The sequence below is a fragment of the Callorhinus ursinus genome, unplaced genomic scaffold (genome assembly GCF_003265705.2).
Source record: "Callorhinus ursinus isolate GAN/ISIS: 27379988/994484 unplaced genomic scaffold, GSC_fseal_2.0 scaffold4, whole genome shotgun sequence".
Classification (NCBI taxonomy): Eukaryota; Metazoa; Chordata; class Mammalia; order Carnivora; family Otariidae; genus Callorhinus; species Callorhinus ursinus.
The window spans coordinates 11,797,455-11,814,113 of record NW_027397066.1 but is presented as its reverse complement, the minus strand read 5'-3'; the positions used below and the strand labels follow the sequence as shown (position 1 = coordinate 11,814,113).

At 40.8% G+C, this 16,659-nt stretch overlaps 2 long non-coding RNA genes across 3 annotated transcripts in view; both read left to right on the top strand.

Moving 5' to 3' along the window:
- The window catches only part of LOC141372572 (uncharacterized), a 120,382-nt gene that overhangs the window by 27,307 nt on the left and 76,416 nt on the right, over positions 1–16,659 (top strand). The window lies entirely within an intron of this gene.
- Positions 1,191–7,237, top strand: LOC112835958 (uncharacterized). 2 transcript variants are annotated; one of them, XR_003211346.2, is made up of 4 exons: positions 1,191–1,508; positions 3,120–3,245; positions 5,205–5,422; positions 6,336–7,237. It is a non-coding gene; the product is annotated as an uncharacterized lncRNA (long non-coding RNA). The 2 variants fall into 2 exon arrangements; XR_003211345.2 differs by lacking the exon at positions 3,120–3,245.

Here is a 16,659-nt window from a genome sequence, read left to right as displayed (position 1 = left end):
CTGGGACTCCAGGATCATGACCTGAGCCAAAGGCAGTTGCTTAACCAACTGAGCCACCGAGGTGCCCTGTATGGAATACTCTTAAGTCATTTGAAATCCTATTCATTCTTGAAATGATTTAACTCAAATGCTACAGCATTCATCCCTTCAACTAACATTTAAGTACTTCCAATGTACCAGGCACTGGGCATACAAAGCAAAAAAAAAAAAAAAAAGAAAAAATAATGTAAGGGAATACTTGTTCAGCTGTTAACGATGAATGAACCAGAGTTACATCACACTGATAAATCTTAAAAACAACATTAAGTAAACAAGCAAACTGCAAAAGGATATCACATCACTGATTGTTAAAATTATGCAAAACAGTACTATATGTGAAATTAAAATGAAAACATAAAGGTGCTTGGGGAAGTGGTTACCTTGGGCAAGAGGGAACAGAATGAGATTGCGGGGAGCAGACAAAGGACTTCAATTTATATTATCAAACAATTTATGTAATTTATTTCTCCAGTTAGACGGCGAGTACACAATGTATGAGTTACACTTTTGTTTCTATCTTTTGTCTAAAATACTCTATTTTAAAGGATCTACAAGGCTTGACTCCCTCCTGCAGGCACTGCAGATCTGTCTCATAACCAGTAACTTAAAATTACCTTCCATCTCTTGTACTCTTTTGTTTCCCTTCATGCACACATTAGTACACTAGACCTTAAGGGCAGGAAGTTCCAGGTATCACCTCTGGGTATATTAGCACGTTAGCCTCTTCAGCAGATTCCTGTTCCCTCCAGTCCTCTCAGGCCCAACTACGCCTTCTAAGAATTTCAGCCTGACCCTTTCAGCCGACCCTAGAATAGCTCCCCTCAAATCCCGGATTGCTGTTCCCCTTCCCCCGGGAGACCTCAATTCGTCCCCTGAGCAAAAACAGAATGTGCCTCCCCCAACGAACCCCTGAGTATCTCCCCTTAGCAGTCTCTGGTCCACTCCTATCACAGACTGCCTTTCTCCTCACCTCCAGCCCAGCGCCACAAGCCTCCCGTTTCGCCCGTTGAGCGGCGATTCGGCGCGTCCCCCCAATTCCCTACGCAACACCACTTCCGGCCTGACCTTAGTACCCACGAACATCTCACTTCCAGCCGGAAAAGGGCTGGCTCGGCCCTCTGCGCACGCGCAAAGCCGGAGGCCGGGTCCGTATCTTCTCGTCCAGGCGCTCGCGCGGCAGTCTCGCGGTATTTCCTCGCCTCGCTGGGGTTATTTGAACGCTCTGGCGGTAATTCGAACTTGGGTGCTCGGCTACGGGCTGACCGGATTCTGAGGTGAACTTGTAGACTTCACCTGGGGTCCGTAGGGACCCTGCAGCCCGGAGCAGACGAGGCTCGTCCCGGCCGGGTGCCGGCGCCATGGGGGCGGAGAAGAAGCTGCTACCGGTTAAGGAGGCCTTTCAGCTGGCGCAGCAGCCGCACCAGAACCAGGCGAAGCTGGTGGTGGCGCTGAGCCGCACCTACCGCACGGTAAGCGCGGCCCCGGGCCTCGGCCGCCGCCCCTCGCCCTCCCCGGACAAGCGTCCCCCAGGGGCCGCCCGTGGCCTTCCGGACTCCAACCTTCTGAACCTTCCCGACCCAGTTCGGAGAGGTCTGGAGACCTGCCCCAGGTCGCCCGGGCACCCCCCTCCCCAGCGGACCCCCCGAGTGACTCGTGAGCGCACGCAGACCCTGACAGTCTTTATAAAAGGATTGTAGGGAATTTTGAATTTTAGTACCATTTTACCTGGTTTACTTATTTAGAGACCCATATTATATTTAATGATCACAGTCTTGTGTCTCTTTAGGTTAACAGTTCACTGATTTTTAACATAAATCTGCATTTCATTAACCAAGTTTAAAAAATCATACATAAATATACATTTATATTTCTACCCTGTAATTTTAACAAAATACATTTCTTTATTATTGACAAAATCAGTCAGTGCTTCTTTGTTACAAACCAGCTGTTTTTCAGGTTGATATACTTAATTGCCTTTTTTAAAAAAAGATTTTATTTAGTTATTTGACAGAGAGAGGGAACACAAGCAGGGGGAGTGGGAGAGGGAGAGGCAGGCTTCCCACCGAGCAGGGAGCCCGATGCGGGGCTCGATCCCAGAACCCTGGGATCGTGACCTGAGCCGAAGGCAGACGCTTAACGACCGAGCCACCCAGGCGCCCCCATAATTGGCTTTTATTATTATTATAAGAAATAGAAAGAAATAGAAAAAAATAGAAAAAAGCATTTCTTTTTCTCAAGCTAATTTTTTTATCTGGCAGGATTACACAAAGATTAAAAAAAACTATTTCACTGGATTTTTAAAACTTTTTTTGATTAGTAAATATTTTACATGCTCGAAGTACATAGAAAAAATTGCACTGAGAAGACTCGCTCCTTTCCTAGTCCCCATCCAGCACTGTCCCTCGTAGTCTTTTACAGATAACCATTTTTAATTAGTTTCTTGTTTATCCTTCAGGTCTTCATGCAAATTCAAGCAAATGTGAATATGCGTTCTTATTTCCCTTCATTGCTCCTTTAATATTTTCTACATTGTTCTGCACTTTGCTTTTTTCATTTAATAGTATATTCTGAATACTCCTTATCACTGTCTAGTTAGATTTCCTCATTTTTTTTTCTTTCTTTTTTTTTTAGCTGTCACATACTCCATTTTGTGGACATACTCTAATTTATAGCCAATGCTTTATAGGTACACACTTGTATTGTTTCCAGTCTTTGCGTATTAGAAATGATTTTTTTTTTTTAAATCTCTGTACCCATCGTGAGGGCTCAAACTCAACCCCGATATCAAAAGTGGCATGCTCAGGGGCGCCTGAGTGGCTCAGTCGTTAAGCATCTGCCTTTGGCTCAGGTCATGACCCCAGGGCCCCGGGATCGAGCCCCGCATCGGGCTCCCTGCTCCGTGGGAAGCCTGCTTCTTCTCTCTCCCACTCCCCTTGTGTTCTGTCTCTCACTGTGTCTCTCTCTGTCAAATAAATAAATAAAATCTTTAAAAGAAAAAAAAGTGGCATGTTCTGACTGAGCCAGCCAGGCGCCCCTAGAAACAATGTTTTAATGAATACATATTTCCTACATATTTGCAGGGGTAACTGTCAGATTGTCTGAAGGGAATTGCTGTGTCAAAGAGGAAATGTATTTGTAAATGTGATAATTACAGTTGCCCTTCGTAGAGTGGTCCATTCTATACTCCCAGGAGCCAAGTATGAGAGGTATTGCCTTTTCTTTTCTTTTGAGGGTGTTTGGGAACCACTGAAATATAATTGGGGGAGTTTTTTTTTTTTTAAGATTTTATTTATTTATTTGACAGCAAAAGCACAGAGAAGCAGGCTCCCCACTGAGCAGAGAGCCCCGACCCTGGGATCATGACCTGAGCCAAAAGCAGACGCCCTATGCCCTACCGCCCTACCAACTGAGCCACCGAGGTGCCCCTAGGGGGATTTTTTTTTTCCCCCTAAAGATTTTATTTATTTATTTGACAGAGAGAGACACAATGAGAGAGGGAACACAAGCCGGGGTAGTTGGAGAGGGAGAAGCAGGCTTCCCCCCCCGAGCGGGGCTCGATCCCTGGACCCTTGGACCATGACCTGAGCCAAAGGCAGACGCCCAATGACTGAGCCACCCAGGCACCCCTAGGGGGATGTTTTTGATAGATAAGAAAATCTGTAAGTAAAATCCTGAGTAGTGTGGGAATAGTAGTTACAATGATAAATGATTTATCAAAAAGAAATTGCTGTGTTATAGGAAGGCGAAATTATAAAAGGCGGTGTTGAATAGACACCAGTGTTTTTTTTCTTTCTTTGTTTTGTTTTTTTTTTTTAACTGCATGGTATTTAGCTTTGGTATATTTTTCTACATAGACTGAAGGATGTGTAGAAGAATCAGAAGGATCTTTTGTAATCAAAATCTTATGCTGCCTTCCTCCGTAACAGAAGTAACTCAAAAACAGGAGAGACACAAGTGAACGATTACCCAAGTCTATTTGCCTTAATCATTTCTTCTTCTGGATAGGTGATTAAAAGTTATTAGGGAATAAAGATTTTAGTTTGATGACAAATTATTATCTTGGAGTCTTAGGTCAGTGCTAGGGATAAAGACTTATCAATGTAGTTTGTGAAGGATTGGTTTTATATTTCTGGTTATCAGTAAAACATTTTTTCAGGAGGCATTTGTTCATACCTTAAATACATTATGATAGTCTGTAAATATGAAATCTGCAGTGGAGCAAGAAATAGAATTTGCACCAGTTATTACTTCATTTAGCCAAATAGAAGGAAGATGAAGACAGTGACGTTTCAAGTTATTTTAATTATTTTACTTTCTCTTGAAAATACTCTGCAAGTTTTGTCAATTTTTATTAACATTTACAGTGAGTATATGTGTCATCTAAAACTTTACTGCGTTGAAAGCCTTAAGAGCTTTTATAATTTAGAGAGAAGACAGGTAGGGGTCTAAATTTATATGTGATCATAAATAGGGGCACCTGCGTGGCTCAGTTGGTTGAGTGTCCGACTCTTGATTTCAGCCCAGGTCATGATCTCAGGGTCATGAGATGGAGGCCCACGTCGGGCTCCCTGCTGCCGAGTCTGCTCATGTCTCTCTCTCTCTCAAATAAAGTCTTTTAAAAAAATAAATAAAATATTATGTGTGATAAGTAAGTTTATGGTATATGTACATATATACACATTTATGTCACATGAAAGTCACTTTATACATTTTTTTCTGCAGGATAAAATATGGTTATAATCAAAAGCTAATTTACTATATAATGCTAGGTTTACTTTATTTTATTTACTTATTATAATGCTAGCTTTAATTAAAAAAAATTAAGAACCAGTTTCAGGTAAATATATTTAAATGAGCACTCCACTTAGGAAAGAAGTTAAATTTTGGCCCCAAAATTATTGCATTCTTGTTATTTGGCAAATATTATTTCAGGTAAGGGTTATTTTGAGACTATATTAAATTCATATGTAGTACATCTATGACTATGAATGAAATTAACATAACTTTTTTTCGTTTTTCTGTTACTTATTTTTTTTGCATAAATTTTACCTTCCTCATGCATTATTAAATTCTAGAATTCTGAACTTGGGGAAAATCAGATGGTTGTCATTATAATGCCTCCTGGGAATTATTTGATTTTTTTTTTTTTTTTTTTTCTTTTTCAGGACTGAAGCAAATAGCAATGAAGTTCAGTGTTTGTTGTGCCAGATTCTAAATAAGTTCTTGGGAAATATGCTGGAAAAAGGCCAGATTGATAATGTTTTGTGCATAAAATGGATGAAGCTCTTCTTACTAGACTAAAAGATAAAATCCAAATGTGAGATACAGGCAGTCCTGGCTCTTTCAAGACTTAAGACCTATGGGTAATGATTGCCCCATAAAGGTATGTGCTACTTCATAGTTTTTGTTTGATTTAAATGCACAGTATTTAAATTTTTCCTTATTAAATATATAACATATAAGGAGAGAAGAGAGTGTGTGATACATGTACACATCCCATTTAAAGATACGTTGTTTCAATAGCAATCCTTTGATACCAAATGGGTATCCTATAATTTAAGTACCCAGAATTAGAGCAGACCCACAGATCAAGCAAGGGCTCACTTCACAAGACTGCCCCCACCTCAGATACCAGCCACAAGTCTCAGGTATCCCCAAACTACTTGCACTTCTTCCTACCTAACTATAAATTTGGGGGATTCCCATGACTTCCACACCCCCTCCTACTGTTTGAAAATTCTCTAGAATGACTGACAGAATCAAGTAAGTGCTGTGCTTACTATTACAGTTTTATTGTAAAGGAAACAACTGAAACAGCCAAATGGAAGAGATATATAGGGCAAAGTATGGGGGACAAGGAGTGCAGAGCTTCCTTGACCTATGTGGGTATCCTACCTTCCCAGCATGTTGTTGTGTTCACCAACCTGGAAGCTTGAGCCTGGTTGTTCCAGGGTTTTTTATGAGATTTCATTGAGTAGGTATGTTGGATTAAATCATTGACTATTTGAACTCAATCTCTAGTCCCTCTCCCCTCCCTGAAAATAGGGGATGGACAATTTTGTGTTACTCATTACCTTGCTCTTCTTTAGAGTTTACTTTAGTTTTAAGGCTACCTAGATGTATCCCAAAATGTGTACTGTATCTTAGCCTTTTTTCACCTTAATATAAGTGGAGTTATATTACATATACACTTTTGTAACTATTTTTTTCCACTTAGTACTGCCCCAAAGGCAGACGCTTAACCGACTGAGCTACGCATGCACCCCATGAACTAAACTTTTTTTTTTTTTTCAAAGATTTTATTTATTTGACAGAGAGAGCACAAGCAGAGGGAGAGAGAGGGAGAAGCAGGCTCCCTGCTGGCAAGGAGCCCGATGTGGGACTCGATCCCAGGACCCTGGGATCATGATCTGGGCCGAAGGCAGCTGCTTAACCAACTGAGCCACCCAGGCGTCCCGTCATGAACTAAACTTCTATCAGCATTCTTAAACATGTATAAGAATTTCTCTGGCTAATAATGCCTAGAGGCAGTGTTAGGGACTGGATTGTGTGTCCACAAAATTCATATGTTGAAGCCCTAACTCCAAATACCTCAGAATGTGACTTTATGTGAAGATAGGATCTTTAAAGAGGTGATTAAGTTAAAATAAGGCCTTTGAGAAGGGGCCCTCATCCAGTCTGACTGGTGTTTTATAAGAAAAGGAAATTAGAACATGTCCATGTAGAAAGGAAAGGCCATGCGAGGGCACTGCAAGAGGACATCTATGTATAAACCAAGAAAAGAGGCCTGAAGAACCCAAACCTGTCAACACTTTGATCTTTGGACTTCTAGCCTCCAGAACCAAGAAAATAAATTTCTTTTGTTTAAGCCACCTAGTCTGTAGTATTTTTGTTATGGCAACCCTAGTGAACTAATAAAGTTAGAATTGTTAGATGGTAGGATTATGTACATGTTCAGCTTAAGTAATAATACTGATTTTTTTTAAGTAATTGGACTAATTTGCAGTCCTATTAGCAGTGTATGAGAATTCTTGTTTTGCATTCTTGCCCAAAAGTGATATTGTCAGGCTTTACCTTTTCTAGTTTGATAGGGGAGGAATGAAATCTTAACGGTCATTTTAATTACATTTTTCTGACAGCTAAGAGTTGAATATCTTCATATGTTTCTTGTTTCTATATCAATAAAATGCCTTTTATATCTTTGTCTACTTTTTTTTAGTGTGCCATGTTTGTTACTGATAGATAGAAGTTAATTTTAATGAAAGTAAGATTTATCCTTTAATGACCTGTCCTCTTTTTTGTCTTATTTAGGAAATTCTTCCCACCCCCAGAGTATAAAAAAAGATAATTCTCTCAATTTTTTTCTGAATGTTGTACTTTACATTTGACTCCTTCTACCTGGAATTTCTTTTTTTAATGTTTGGTTTGAGGGAAGTATATAATTTCATTTTTCCCCATATTACTAACAGTTGGCCCAGCCCTATTTATTGAATAGTCTTATTTCTCCTCAGCTGATCAACAGTGGCAGCTTTGTCATACATCAGAGGTCTGCACTGAATGTGGTCCTCTTTCTGCTCTCTTTCGGTTATAATTTTTATCTACCACTAGACCAGCATCACATTGCGCCCCCCCCTTTTCTATAAAGAGAAAAAGAGAGTATGCGGGGCTGGGGGGGAGAAAGAATCTTAAGCAGGCTCCACACTCAGCATTGAGCCCAACATGGGACTTGATCTCATGATCCTGAGATCATGATCTGAGCCCAAAATCAAGAGTCAGATGCTTAACCGACAGAACCACCCAGGTGCTCCTACATTTTTTTTTTAAGAGTTTATTTGAGAGAAAGAGAGTGAGAGAGAAGGAGATCACGAGTAAGGGGGAAGGGTAGAGGGAGAAGCAGATTCCCCACTGAGCAGAGAGCCTGACTTCGGCTAGATCCAGGACCCTGAAATCATGACACGAGCCGAAGTCAGATGCTTAACCAACTGAGCCTCCCGGGCGCCCCAGTGGTTTATTTTCTAAATAGATACAGAATGCATCACTTGCTGGATAATCACATTGGGTCCTTACTACTTTGTCTTTTTGTTAAGATTTTGTACTTAGCTCAGAGAATTCCATGTCTTCAACAGGCTAGTGATATCATGTTATCTGTACATAAAGTTAATAGATAAGAAAATCATACTTCTTTTTTACTATTATGAAAAATTTCAAAGCAGAGAATAGTAAAATGAACTATTATCAATATATGGCCAATTTTGTTTCTGTTCCTTGCCCACTGAATACTCCCCTCCCCCATATACACACTTCCTGCACCCTACTCTCAGCTAGAATTTTAAATCTTGGCCATGATAGCATTTCATCTAATATCCAGTGTTCAGGATTTTCTAATTTTCTAAAAAGTCTTCACCCTTGTTTCTTTGAATTGGAATTTAAACCATGTCCATACATTTTGTATGGTTAATATTTCTTACCATATCTTTTAATACATAACAGGCTGTCCTCGCCTCCTTGACATTTATTTGTTGTAGAGATTAGGTCATTTGTCTAGTTGAATTTTTCATATCCTGGATTTGACTGATTTCAGCCTCATACTATCACTCAAGCTATTCTATCATGGGTATTTCCTATAAACTGATAGTTAAGTTTAATCATGGCTACATTAAAGTTTTGACTTTGGGGAGGTAGAGGGGGTTAAAAATACTTGTGTAGTGGCTTATAAACAAATGGTCTGTTACGTTGATATCAAGAGGTGAAAGACTTTGATAACATTTTTGAAACCGTGTCCTAATATATATGAATAATGGATTACAAAGCAATGATATAATTTCTATAAACCAGGTTCCTCTACATCTTATCTCCTCTAACCTCATTATTTATAGAAAGGCCCAGAGAGCTAAGTATTTGTCAAAGGCCAAACATCTAATTTAATAGTAGAAATAAGGCTCTTGGGGCGCCTGGGTAGCTCAGTTGGTTAAACGTCTGCCTTTGGCTCAGGTCATGAACTCAGGGTCCTGGATCAAGACCTGCATCAGGCTCCATGCTCAGCAGGGAGTCAGCTTGAGATTCCTCCTGCCCCTCCCCCTGCTAGTGCACTCTTGTGCCCTCTCTGCCCCACCTCAAATAAATAAAATCTTCAAAAGAAAAAAAAAAAGGGTTCTTTTCCACCTTCCATTCCTTTAAAAATTTTTTTTTCTTTTTAAAGATTTTATTTATTTGACAGAGACAACGAGAGAGGGAACACAAGCAGGGGGCGTGGGAGAGGGAGAAGCAGGCTTCCCTCTGAGCAGGAAGCCCGATGTGGGACTTGATCCTAGGACCCTGGGATCATGACCTGAGCCGAAGGCAGATGCTTAACGACTGAGCCATGCAGGCGCCCTCCTTTTAAAATTTTGCCTCTAAAGGTGTTTGTGTATCAGAAAAGAGGTGGTCGGGATAGCATTTCTGCTCATCCAGCTAGTTTTTATGACTGAGAAGGTAAGACATAGTACGTTGTAAACTTTCAACTCCCTTGAGTCGTTCTGTTTCTTTGCACTGCCAGTGTGGTAACTAAGACCTGACTTTTAAAAGTAATAGAGAAGGGCCTTAGATACGATCTGGGCCTGAAGCCTGGTATATCCAGGATAGGAAGAATGCAATAAAATCTTTTTTTTTCCCTTGAAGATTTATTTATTTATTTGAGAGAGAGAGAGAGCACAAGCCAGGGAGGGGCAGAGGGAGAGAAAGGGGGAAAAAACTCACCGAGCACAGAGCCCGTTGTGGGGCTAGATCCTATGACCCTGAGATCATGACCTGAGCTGAAATCAAGAGTCGGATGCTTAACCATGCATCTGCCTTTAGTGCCATCTAGTTGTCTCTGTAATAAAATATAGGCCACAGTAGTGGTAGGTTATTTGGTCCTAAATAATTCCTATTTATGGTACTTGTTCATCTCATTTCTTTTTGTGCTAGTATGCTTTGTTTGCCATTTTGGTTTCTATTTGTCCTATAAATATTACGTGTAAGTTAATACTAATTTGAAGAAAATGAGTTATGTAACAAAATACAGGAAAGCTAGAGGGAAGTTACATTCTTCTACAGCTTATATAACTGAATCGATGCTTTGAAATCAGCGATGTGAAAAAATCTTCTATAAGCCTGGTTACCCTTCACTGGGATTATCTTAGAGTTGCTTCATCTGTTTGATATGTAAAAGTGGCCTGCAGTGCCAGGCTCACTGTTTTCTTTTTTCGTGACTCCCAGCGGACTGATGGGGAATTTGCAAAAACAACGGTTGTAGGTATATGACAAATTAATTCGTCATTAAAAGCCATTACCTTGATTATTTTATTTATTTATTTATTCATTTATTTATTTATAGATTTTATTTATTTGACAGACACGGCGAGAGAGGGAACACAAGCAGGTGGAGTGGGAGAGGGAGAAGCAGGCTTCCTGCAGAGCAGGGAGCCTGATGCGGGGCTCGATCCCAGGACCCTGGGATCATGACCTGAGCTGAAGGTAGACGCTTAACAACTAGCCACCCAGGCATCCCTATTTATTTATTTTTTAAAGATTTTATTCATTTGAGAGAGACAGAGCACACAAGCAGGGGGAGAGGCAGAGGGAGAGGGAGAAGCAGACTCCCCACTGAGCCAGCCAGGAGCCCGATGTGGGGTTCAATCCCAGGACTTGGAAATCATGACCTGAACTGAAGACAGACACTTAACCATCTGAGCCACCCAGGTGCCCCCCCCCCTTGATTAATTTCTAGCACAGTAGAAATATGTTAGCGGATAGGGCTTTGTAAATGTATAAAGCAACTCATATATAAATGCAACAGAGAAAGACTCCCAAATAAATACAATGCAAATAAAAATTGGGGAGCATTTTATTTAATGTGATGAGTGTGCTGTCTTTATAAGTTCATTCCAGTCTGGGATACACCAGGGCAATTCTCACATGTCTAATACAGTATTGACACCTGTTTCTTTCTTGTGTTTTTAATTGGATTACGTATTAAAAGTACTAATAAGTACTACAGTAATTCTGTAATGTAATTTGTAATGTACGGTCTTACTCCTCCAAAAGAATGATAAACTTAATGTCTCATAAGCCTTGTTTAATGTTTATGAAGAATTAATGTTTTATGTTCTTTAATTCTCAAGTATAACTCAATTTTTGATTCAGGGTTTTAGAAAGCAAGTGACTATCCAGATATTTTTCTTGAATGTATCAAATATTTTTTTTCTGGGACATAATGGTTAAAAGGTTGAGGCAGGACAGTAATGATAAAAAATAGACAAAATATATGAAATACTGTTTTTCAAGATACTAGGCAATGAAGGACATGAGCCCTCAAGGAGAGGAAACGGAGAGCCTGGTAGAATCTTTGACGAGATAGGTGAGGGTCTGATAAAACCGATGTGGCTAGAGTTTTTTTTTTAAAGATTTTGTTTATTTATTTGACAGAGGGAGAAACAGCGAGAGAGGGAACACAAGCAAGGGGAGTGGGAGAGGGAGAAGCAGGCTTCCTGCTGAGCAGGGAGCCCGATGCGGGGCTCGATCCCAGGACCCTGAGATCATGACCTGAGCCGAAGGCAGTCGCTTAACCAACTGAGCCACCCAGGCGCCCCAGATGTGGCTAGAGTTTTAAGGCACAGAGGACTAGAGAGAAGAGAACTGCATCTGAAAGAACTCTAAAAACTCGTTGAGTTTTCAGGTGAGTACTAATCAGTGCATGTAGCTGAGGACATTAATTACCTGAGGCCAAGGAAAAGACCACTGGAAGTAATAGAGCATCTCCAAAAGGGCGGGGAATAATGGCTGTCCCCACAAGACAGACTGGAAGACTTCATCATTCTCAGAGGATTGGGTAGAGTACATAGAAGGGTTTCACTTCAGTTGTGGGGAATAATTTGTCCTTGGCTGAGCATTGTTCTGTCTTGCCCTGTGTTTATTTTTTTATTTTTTTTAAAGATTTTATTTATTTATTTGACAGAGCACACAAGTAGGGGGAGTGGCAGGCAGAGGCAGAGGGAGATGCAGACTCCCCGCAGAGCAGGGGGAGCCCAATGCGGGACTCGATCCCAGGATCCCAGGATCATGACCTGAGCCGAAGGCAGTCGCCCAACCAACTGAGCCACCCAGGCACCCTTGCCCTGTTTTTAAACCAAGACCTGAAAGCATCAAATCGTTTCCAAGTAACTGTACCAGAACAAAGATTTATAGGAATGCAAAAATACCCAGTACCCAGAAAGATAAAATTCCTAATGTCTGGCATCCAATCAAAAACTATCAAAGAGGGGCACCTGGGTGGCTCAGTCGTTAAGCGCCTGCCTTCAGCACAGGTCATGATCTCAGGGTCCTGGGATTGAGCCCCGCATCAGGCTCCCTGCTCAGCGGGGAGCCTGCTTCTCCCTCTCCCACTCCCCCTGCTTGTCTTCCCTCTCTTGCTGTCTCTCTCTCTGTCAAATAATAAAATCTTAAAACAAACTATCAAAGATGTAAATAGGTAGGAAAATAGGACCCATAATGAGACAGAGCAATTGAAACTGACATAGATGTTAGAATTTGCAGACATTATATTGTAACTATTCCAATTGTTAAAAAGTTAGAGATATGGGGCGCCTGGGTGGCTCAGATGGTTAAGCGTCTGCCTTCGGCTCAGGTCATGATCCCAGGGTCCTGGGATCGAGTCCCGCATCGGGCTCCCTGCTCCTTGGGAGCCTGCTTCTCCCTCTGCTTCTCTCTCTCTCTCTCTCTCTCTCTCTCTCCCTCTGTCTCTCATGAATAAATAAATAAAATCTTTAAAAAAAAAAAGTTAGAGATATGGAAGATGGAAAGACAAACTTCTAGAGATTAATGTGTGAAATATAAAACACCAGGTGGGAATAATGGCAGACTTGACATTGCAGCAGAAAAGATTCATGAGTTTGAAGACCTATCAATGGAAACTCCAAAATCCCAGAAAACTTTAAAAAGCATCTAATAATACTATAACACACTAAGGAGTGGAGAAGAATATGAAGAAACTTTTGAAGAAAAGAGATCTAAGAAGTCTAAATATGATGAAAACTCTAAACCCACAGATCCAAGAAGATCAATGAGTCCCAAGTACAAGAAGCATGAAAAAGTACACCAAGGCACATAATTGTTTCATACCAATGAAAGAAAAAGAGACTAGAGGGTAAAGGCACTATCCAAGTAATTTGGAAACAAGGTTAAAATAGAATGACCTCAGATTTCTTTTAGGAAACAAATTGTAGAAGTCGGCATTCATAATGTACTAGAAAGAACCTGTCAACCTAAAGTTCTATGTCCAGAGAAAATACAGTTTAAAAAACAAAGGCAAGGGGTTCCTGGGTGTGGCTCAGTAGGTTAAGTGTCTGCCTTCAGCTCAGGTCATGATCTCGGTTTCCTGGGATCGAGCCCCAGGTGGGTTTCCTGCCCAGCGGGGAGTCTGCTTGTCCCTCTCCCTCTGCCCCTGCCCCCTGCTTGTGTGCTCTCTCTCAAATAAAATCTTGAAACAAAAATAAAAACAAAGGCAAAATGCTCTTTCAGACTAAAGGTGAAAGAATTCATCACTAGCAGATCTATTACACGAGAAATGTTAAAGGAAGTCAAGTCTTTTCAGGCAGATGGAAATACACTAGAGACGGAAAAACTGTGGTCTGCAACCTGTTACTTAACTGCCCTTAAGCTAAGAATGGATAGTATGTTTTTAAAAAAGATTTTATTTATTTGCAGGAGAGAGAGCACCCTCACAAATGGGAGTGAGGGGCAGACGGAGAGTAAGAGGGAGAAGCAGATTTTTAGTTGAGCAGGGAGCCCTACCCATGGGCTTGATCCCAGGACCCTGAGATTATGACCTAAGCCGAAGGCAGCTCAACTGACTGAGCCACCCAGGTGCCCTGGATTGTACCTTTTTTAGAGGCCCCAATATTGATGATTTTTGAAGCTGGGTATTAGGTACACGATGGTGTTCATTATACTCTTGTTTTCTATTTTTTTTCTATTCTTATATTTGAGATTTTCCATCAAAATATTTTTTTTAATTTACCCAACAATATGTTATCTACTGTAAATAAATCTAATTCAGTTTCCTTGTGATGCTATATTTAGATGACAGAAATCCTGTACTAACTGATCTTGCAACATATATCCAATAAAGTGTTATGCAGTTCTCATCAAACTGGATTTTGAAATCTCTACAGTAATAAGTACTGCTTCTAAATGTTCTGTAATATGGGGCGCCTGGATGGCTCAGTTGTTAAGCATCTGCCTTCGGCTCAGGTCATGATCTCAGGGTCCTGGGATTGAGCCCCGCATCGGGCTCCCTGCTCTGCAGGAGGCCTGCTTCTCCCTTTCCCACTCCCCCTGCTTGTGTTCCCTCTCTCTGTGTGTCTCTTTCTGTCAAATAAATAAATAAAATCTTAAAAAAAAAAAGTAAAATACATGTTCTGTAATAGTAAAAAAAAAAAACTACTGTGCTGTCATTCTGCATAGGTTTTAATTAATTAGCTGAGACTTAAAAGTATACACACCATATCCAAACATGCTGAAAGAAAATATGTGTGTTGTTTTTCCTTTTGTTTTGCAATCTGCTTTAAAGATGATAATAAGGTTTTATCAGTAACAGTGGTGGACTAAGAAATTAGACTGGGGACTTGAATGCATTTTGCATTTGCGGTTTAAAATAAACATTTTTCTCCATATTGTCATTATTTTACATTCCAGATCCAGCGGTTGAGATTGAACACTGTTTTCACTTCATACTTTAAAAAAATATTTATTTATTTATTTACTTACTTACTTACTTGAGAGAGAGAGCACACGTGGGGGAGGGGGAGAAGCAGGCTCCCTGTCGAGCAAGGAGCGCGATACAGGGCTCTATCCCAGGACCCTGGGATCATCATGACCTGAGCCAAAGGCAGCTGCTTAACCGACTGAGCCTCCCAGGTGCCCTCCAAAAAAAATTTTTTTTTTTTAAGATTTTATTTATTTATTTGAGAGAGAGAGAGAGAAACAGCATGAGAGGGGAGAGGGTCAGAGGGAGAAGCAGGCTCCCCACCGAGCCGGGAGCCCGATGCGGGACTCGATCCCAGGACTCCGGGATCATGACCTGAGCCGAAGGCAGTCGCTTAACCAACTGAGCCACCCAGGCGCCCCCAAAAAATTTTTTTATAAAAGTAATCTCTGCATCCTACATGGGGCTCAAACTCAAGACCTTGAGATCAAGAGTGGCATGCTCTACCAACTGAGCCAGCCAGGTGTTCCTTCACTTCAGACTTTTTTAAGTATGGATTATTATTTTTTTTAAGATTTTTTATTTATTTATTTGACAGAGAGAGAGACACAGGGAGAGAGGGAACACAAGCAGGGGGAGTGGGAGAGGGAGAAGAAGGCTTCCCGCCGAGCAGGGAGCCCGATGGATGCGGGGCTGGATCCCAGGACCCTGGGATCATGACCAGACACTTAATGACTGAGCCACCCAGACGCCCCTTATTATTTTTTAAATATGGTTTATGTGCAATTTGTATTAGTTTGATTAAAATGTTACAAGTTACAATTTTGAAAATGTCACACTACACATGGACTGAACATCTGTAGCTGAAGATCTTTTTTTTTTTTTTTTTAAAGATTTTATTTATTTATTTGAGAGAGAGAGAGAATGAGAGAGAGAGAGCATGAGAGGGAACAGGGTCAGAGGGAGAAGCAGACTCCCTGCTGAGCAGGGAGCCCGATGCGGGACTCGATCCCGGGACTCCAGGATCATGACCTGAGCCGAAGGCAGTCGCTTAACCAACTGAGCCACCCAGGCGCCCCTGTAGCTGAAGATCTTGATACTTTCTGTCAGCAGCAGATGAAATGCCTTCACGCATTAAGCCACAAGTAATTGGATTATATTAACCAAACATTTAATTGTACAATTATTAGCCTTCCCAATAAAGTGATAGTTAAATTGACCATCTTATACCAGGAAAGCAAATGAGAAGGCAGCAATCAAACTATCCTAGCAATTCATATTTTATTTATTACCTCCTTTCCATTACTTGTTTCTCATAACAATTGCCAAGGTTGATCCTGGTATTTGTGGCAATAGACATAGTCCTTGCTCAGACTTTAAGCAAGTTGCTCTGGCATTTTCTACAAAATGATTTGCTAGTTTCAATTCGCAATTAGCTTGTGACCCGTTGTTTGAGAAAGCACTATACTATGCCATTTAAATTTGCATTTAGAGACAATATAAGACTTTGCTTAGTCTCATTTGAATGCAATGATGAGTCTTTCCAGATCTACATGTCAAATAGGAGAATACTACTTAGTATGAAACTCATAAAGACTGCAAGTTGTTTGGGACACCTGGGTGGCTCATTCAGTTATGCGTCTGCCTTTGGCTCAGGTCATGCATCGGGCTCCCTGCTCAGCAGGGAGTCTGCTTCTCCCTGTGCCTCCTGCTCTCCCTGATTGTGTTCTCTCTCTCTCTCTGACAAATAAAATCTTTTAAAAAGATGCAAGTTCTTTAACGTGTTAAATAAAACTTTCATTTTAACAAATACTGAATTCCTGTAGAAAATGCCAAGTGTTATTTATGTTAGGCACTTATTTTTTAAATAAAGATCTATTTATTTAGAGAGCTCAAGT